We start from the raw sequence: 6,079 nt of genomic DNA, 5'->3' as shown, positions 1-6,079 counted from the left end.
AAGCAGACAACGCGGGCACTGGTTTCAGTTGACGGCGAGCGCGCGTGTTGTCAGTCATTTTTCTGTCAGCGTCCTTCGTGCTGGCGAAACGTCAAAAGATAGGGCGTAGTTTCGCCGGAAGGGCACAACAGAAACTCGAACATACTACACTCTGGATCCACGCCACCACTGCTGGTCACATGCGACAATGGAAATAGAATTACTCAAGAAACGGGAGTCAACGCCAGGAAATCAGGAGGGAGTAGATTTGAATCTTGGCGTCGGCACCCCCCCCCCCCCCCCCCTCCGAGTTATTTGATTTTTTTTGTTTATTGGGCGTGGAGGCTCATGTAAATTCATAGCGTGAACACAGGCACAACACAGGACAAGCGTTCGTCCGGATGTTTGTCGAGTTGGGGGGACGGTTCACTCGATCGTTTCCAGTTAGTTGACATAGGATTTCTTTTCGAGGCTCGTGTGTTTGTGCCGCCCTGACGGAGCGGATCTCGGCTAAGTGTCGTTGCTTATATGCGACAACACAGGAACAAAATAAAAACTAAAGCAAAATGACAAAAAAAAAAAAAAAAAGAAAGAAAATTTGGAGATGCAGGGTATCGATCCCCGTACCTCTCACATGCTAAGCGAGCGCTCTACCATCTGAGCTACATCCCCACGTTAAGGCATCACTTTAGATTGCAGGTAGGACATAACGAGGGTAGCCAACGCCTATGGTGACCCGGTTTCCGACATTGCTCTTCAGGCCGCTTTCCTTGAAGAAGACGTCCTTGATTCGTGCGTGCAGCTATTTCTATGTTTACGTAATCCGTTTTCAACACAAGAATGCCATGAGAAATGCTGCACGACTGGTGTAAAATATTTCAGTATCGCGCGTCACAGTGAAAATGACTCCAAGAGCAAGCGTGTCATGAAATAAAATGTAACCTGTTTAATTCACAATGCTGTCTTAGGGGAATGAAACATCGGTTTGACTATTTGTAACGGAAATGAAATTCTTAGCTTGAATACGACTACCGATTATGGCATTTGATTGGTGTGATAAGTGGTAGGACCACTCCGTATACATTCTCCGTAGCCCAAGCATTTTGTGCCAAAAATATCGAGAAACATCGGGGGAATGGGATCGGAAGCTGCGCTTCGCTGAGGTGGGCTTTATCAGAGGGAAGCTATTCGGCCAAACTTTCCAGACAGATATCTGCACAGTTCCCCCTGAAGTCGACCCAGGATGCATACTAACACCTCTGTCCCGCTTTTACCTGCTGTCCTCTCTCCTTCTGTGCACACCGTGTGTATACCACTTTGCACTGATTTACACACATAGAGAGTACGCGCTACAAGTAGTGAGAGAATGGGAGTTAGGGTCGACTCACATGTGCGTATTTCAATGCGTGACACGGTGCACGTTACGGACAGCGTAAAACTTCACGCACAGGGACGGTTTTCAGTGTGTGGGACAGCGTGTGTGGGGGAAGCTGTTATCACAGATTCATTTCGTATTTATGTTACACTAGCGTGGCATCTAGCTTCTAGCTTTGTTGCATGCAACATATGGCGCCGGGCGAGGATGACGCAGTTCAACAGTGGGGCCAATTTGGGTTCACCCGCCGTTTTCGAAACCTAGCGCGGACGCCCAATTTCATTGTGGTACCTATTTTGAAACTTTCTAATGGCGGCACCTCGCTTTTACGTTGGGACACATCTTTACAAGACCATGGGGATCGCTCAGCGCATGGCTAACGCCACATAGATACCTGCCTCATACCTCTCTCCACTCCTTCGCCTCGTGAACATATGGAGTTCCCATGTCGCCTGCTTCTTCCAGACTTGTACAGTATCTCGCAAGTAATTTCAAAGGTCAGTATTTAGTAATCTAACCTAAATAGTACGTTTTTTCAATAACTTCTACTGACTTTCCAAGGTAGTTTGGAGATACTTCTCGCTGCGTGACACGGAGGTCGAGCGAAAGAGTCTATTTTGTCTCGGCAATGTGCTTTGTGCTGTACATACGGTTTAGCATCTGAGATATTCGGAACACCCACGTCCCTCTTGCGAATGTGCAGCGTGCAGCGCCTCGCTTTTGGGAGCATGCATGAGGCGATGTGTTGTCCTGAAGGGTATATAACCATTGTGACCCCCAACAGGCAGAAGCGAAGAGCCCTACCGAAAACCGTAGCGGGAGAGGACACGCAAAATATTAATAGTGAGTTTTAGTGCACTGTACGCTATCGCCTTTGCGTACGTAAAATATAGCGTTCGTGGTTCTCCGCACACGCAAAACCACCACGTTATTCCTTGCGTACACTATGGCCTTTGCGAAATAAGGAATAGCGTTGGTGGCTCAGCAGACGCGCAAAACATAAAACGATCTTCGCGCATTGCGCAGAACCACGACGCTATTCCTTACGTACGCAAAGGCGGTAGCGTACGATACACTAAAACTCTCTAATAATTATTTACGGGGTGAAAAGGAACGACAAAAAAATGAAGGACGATTATTTTAATTAATGCAGCGGAAATGCGTTAGCGTTAGACGTATTCTCTTATGGATTTTTCTGTGCGTTTACAGCCGACCCACCACCCACCCACTACCACTATCCATCCCTAACTATCACTAAGGATCACTAACTGTTACTAGCTACCACTAACTACACAGACACAACAACAGAGCAAGCCTTCTTCCTCCCCGGCGAGTGCCCCTTCGCCGCGCTGCCGGACAGAGCTTCCCTCTACCAGTGCGCATGCGCAGCACGCGTGTATGGGAGGAGAAAGGGAGGAGAGAGGTTTTCTCTTACTGCTAACCAGTCTTGGGTAGTAACTAAGTTACTTTTAACTTGTAACTGTAACTAGTTACTTTTGAGGGTAACTAGTTAGATAGTTACATTTCCAGAGAAGTAGCTTTTAACTGTAACTAGTTACTATTTTTGTGAATGTAACTGCAAAATGTAACTAGTTACTCGAATAAATGTCGTTTGTTTTTTCTTTTTTTTACTCTATTTCCCTAACAGTGTGTTCCTTCCTTTTATCCGTAATCGGTATGCGCTCCGTGCCTTGGGCTCTTGACAAAGCATGGGATTCCAGCTTTGCGAACAGAAATTAGTTGAAGTTAGTGACCCTCAACGGTCGGAGTGAGCCATATGTGAGTAATGGTGTCACTGCCCTAGCACGGGATCCTGCCTCCCGTGGATATGGACAAGGATAACCGCATGGATAACCGGATATTAACATATACGGTTTCTGCTTAAGTGCAAGGCAACTTTTATCGCACTTAAATGTAAATAAATGTATGTTTCGAACAATTGTACCACCCTCTCATGGTCATCTTTATAAAAAGTGACTGTAATGTAACCACGTTACTTCCTCTCAGTAACTGTAACTAGTTCCTCGACCAAGAAAGTAACTATAACGGTAACTTAGTAACTATTTTTGGCATGCAAACCGTAACTGTAACTGAGTTACTTTTTAGAAGTAACTTACCCAAGACTGCTGCTAACGCATTAAAAGAAATCAACAGTACGTTCTGTTGTTGCTGTAGAGCATACGTTCGCATCTGCAGAGCGCCTGTTCAGTATCGGGGCAACGTGTTTAAAAACAACGGGGCCAGTCTGCCGAATAATAATTTCGAGAAGATTTCAGCGGGCTAATAAAGCTTTTTGTAATGCATTCTCAGCTTCACTGTCATCGTATTTCTTCGTTAGTTAATTCCAACTGTGACGTCAAAATATCTTGAAAGTAACGAGTTACTTTTAAGATTATTTAATACTCTATCTTAAATAATTTTAAAGGAGCATTAAAGTGGTATCTAACATGGCCAAAAACTGCTGTCATCTTGTAAAGCAGTACGTGAAAAGCATGCCCACAAAATATTTGTCCAAAGTTGTTTCACCATGGTGCAATTAATTTGGAAAATCGCTGCCGCGGTGACAGGCCGGAGCGCTCCAACTGCAGACCACACTCACTCTACTGTGACGTTGGTGGTAGAGAGCCCCTCATTCGATCGTAGGAAAAACCGTCTGCTACGAACATTGCGAGCTGTTTCTTGTTGACTTCTATACTTTATATGATTTATATCACGGTTTCTAAAAAAAACAAAACAATAAAAACATATATGCAGCCTGAGAAAATAAAATTACGATCACAAGAGTAATATATCCGTGGCTTCGGTGCAATCTCACAATTCACAGTAGCAGAAGCGATGGCGGCGGTATTGTGGCGCCACCTGCTAGCCACTGAACCAACTGCGCGGTGAAAACGGTCGGATAGGCTGCACACTGTCGGTAAGCACGGGGTTTTCGCTGTACAAGCGCAGTTAATTTCGGGCTGCACCACTCGTCCTTCCCGTAGTGTCTGCGTTCCCAAAAATCGTGATTGTGTCGTGGACAGCCTTCAAACCCTTCGTTTCGGACATCACGTAGCCGGAGAACGCATGGCGTCTCCGAAGCGGTAGCAGACGCTCCGGCCTGCGCGACGTTGCTCACATCGATCATGTGATCCCAGGTCCAATGAGGAGCGTCCTTTCCACTTACGTCACATAGTGACGCGCGTGGTGGCGCTCAACACGTGCCTATCGTGAAGGCGAAGGAGGGTGTTTCGCGCACGGGAGGTTCGGGGAGCTATTGCAGGCGTCCCAATTTCGCTACGGTTGCACTAATTGTGGGAAAACTGTTTTCGGCCGCCTAAGATTCCATACTGACCAAAAAACAGAAACAAAGTTGTGGGCCTCTAGACTGCTCCTTTAAAGATTGGGTGGGTATTTAGGTACTCGACTCAATCACTGTTTCGCACGGTACTCAGTAACTTGCCTTAAATACTTTTTGTGTGTATCTTCTACAAGTCCGGCTTCAGTCAAACGCCGCAGACGATTTGAAACAGTCTGTGGCTGCCAGTGGATGTCCATGCGACTGATCACGGCTCATCTCCATAGCTACAGCCGCCGATAGCACATCGTAATTGGCACAGTCCGAAAAACACTGCTACTGTTGCATGCCTCTGATAAAGGCCTCGAAGGCGAACGAAGTTTCGTCGCATTTAGTAGACGCAAACTTATTTTGAAACCATTCCCACTGGACCATTTCAATGTTCGCGTCGCCCCTAGCGGCGGAATGTCGAACGTCGTGTTTTAACCCCAACTCAACATGGCGACGCTTTTCGGACTGGCACGTCGCGTGGGAAAATAGCAAGCGAAGATTGCAAGAAGCATGCGGAAAGAGAGAAAGCGCATTGTAGTAAGTACGAGTAAAAAAGCGTCGTCAAGTATCGGCCTCAAACGTCCACGTAACCTTGAAATCGATTATCTCCCCCAAACTAAAATGGCAGCTGCCCATAGAAATCTAAAGGAGTAAGATTTCTATGCAGCTGCCTGCAGGTGGCTGCGCACGCGCATACGCTTACTCGGAAAAGGTCCATTATATGTAGAAACTCGCTGGTTCTCCGCTGTAGGTCAGCCTGTTCTGACACACGTGATATAGCTCATTTCCGAACGAACGGAAGCTGCCGTCTTCGCATTCGGCCACGTCCGGCTATTTGGCTCCGTTGCGATTGCGCATTGCGATGTCGACTGCAATCTCCTGCGGAATGGTCTTGCAGCCCAGCTTACTCTGACTGGGTCCGGCGCTTCGGAAGGGCGCACGCCGGTCGACTGGCATCGATGGGTGACGTCATGACGCACACGGAAATCGGCGACATTTGCATCTGCGAAACCGAAACTGAACGGCTAAACGAAGTTCATTCCCAGTGTTCTGCAACAACCACAGAAAACAATAGTGGCGCCCTATGAACAGTTTGCGCAGACGTTATAGGCCCAACATGAGAAAAGTTTCGATCCCTCTGTGCAGAACTCCTTCAATGATTACGTCACGTCGTTTGAGCGACTAGAGTTACCCCAGGTGGTTCTAGTATGACACACGCTGCATTTCGTGCATAGTTTCGCACGTAACATGTGGGTATGCCTTCGGAGTCACGAGATAAAGAAGCTTGGCTGTGTCCATCGGCGTGAATGCTCACTACTTGTTTCGAATTAAACTCTATATTGAGGTGGTGACGTCAGTCCTGCCTGTCGACAGACGAAAAACGCTAGTGCACCCCG

General features: G+C 47.0%; 1 non-coding gene across 1 annotated transcript; it reads right to left on the bottom strand.

Annotated features, from left to right (window-relative positions):
• Nucleotides 1–578: 578 nt before the first annotated feature.
• On the bottom strand, nt 579–651 carry Trnaa-agc (transfer RNA alanine (anticodon AGC)). Its single transcript has one exon. It is a non-coding gene; the product is annotated as a tRNA-Ala (tRNA).
• Nucleotides 652–6,079: the final 5,428 nt, after the last annotated feature.

Source organism: Ornithodoros turicata, chromosome 2 (genome assembly GCF_037126465.1).
Source record: "Ornithodoros turicata isolate Travis chromosome 2, ASM3712646v1, whole genome shotgun sequence".
NCBI lineage: Eukaryota > Metazoa > Arthropoda > Arachnida > Ixodida > Argasidae > Ornithodoros > Ornithodoros turicata.
Note: the sequence above shows the minus strand (reverse complement) of the source record. Positions and strands in the feature narration are given on the sequence as shown.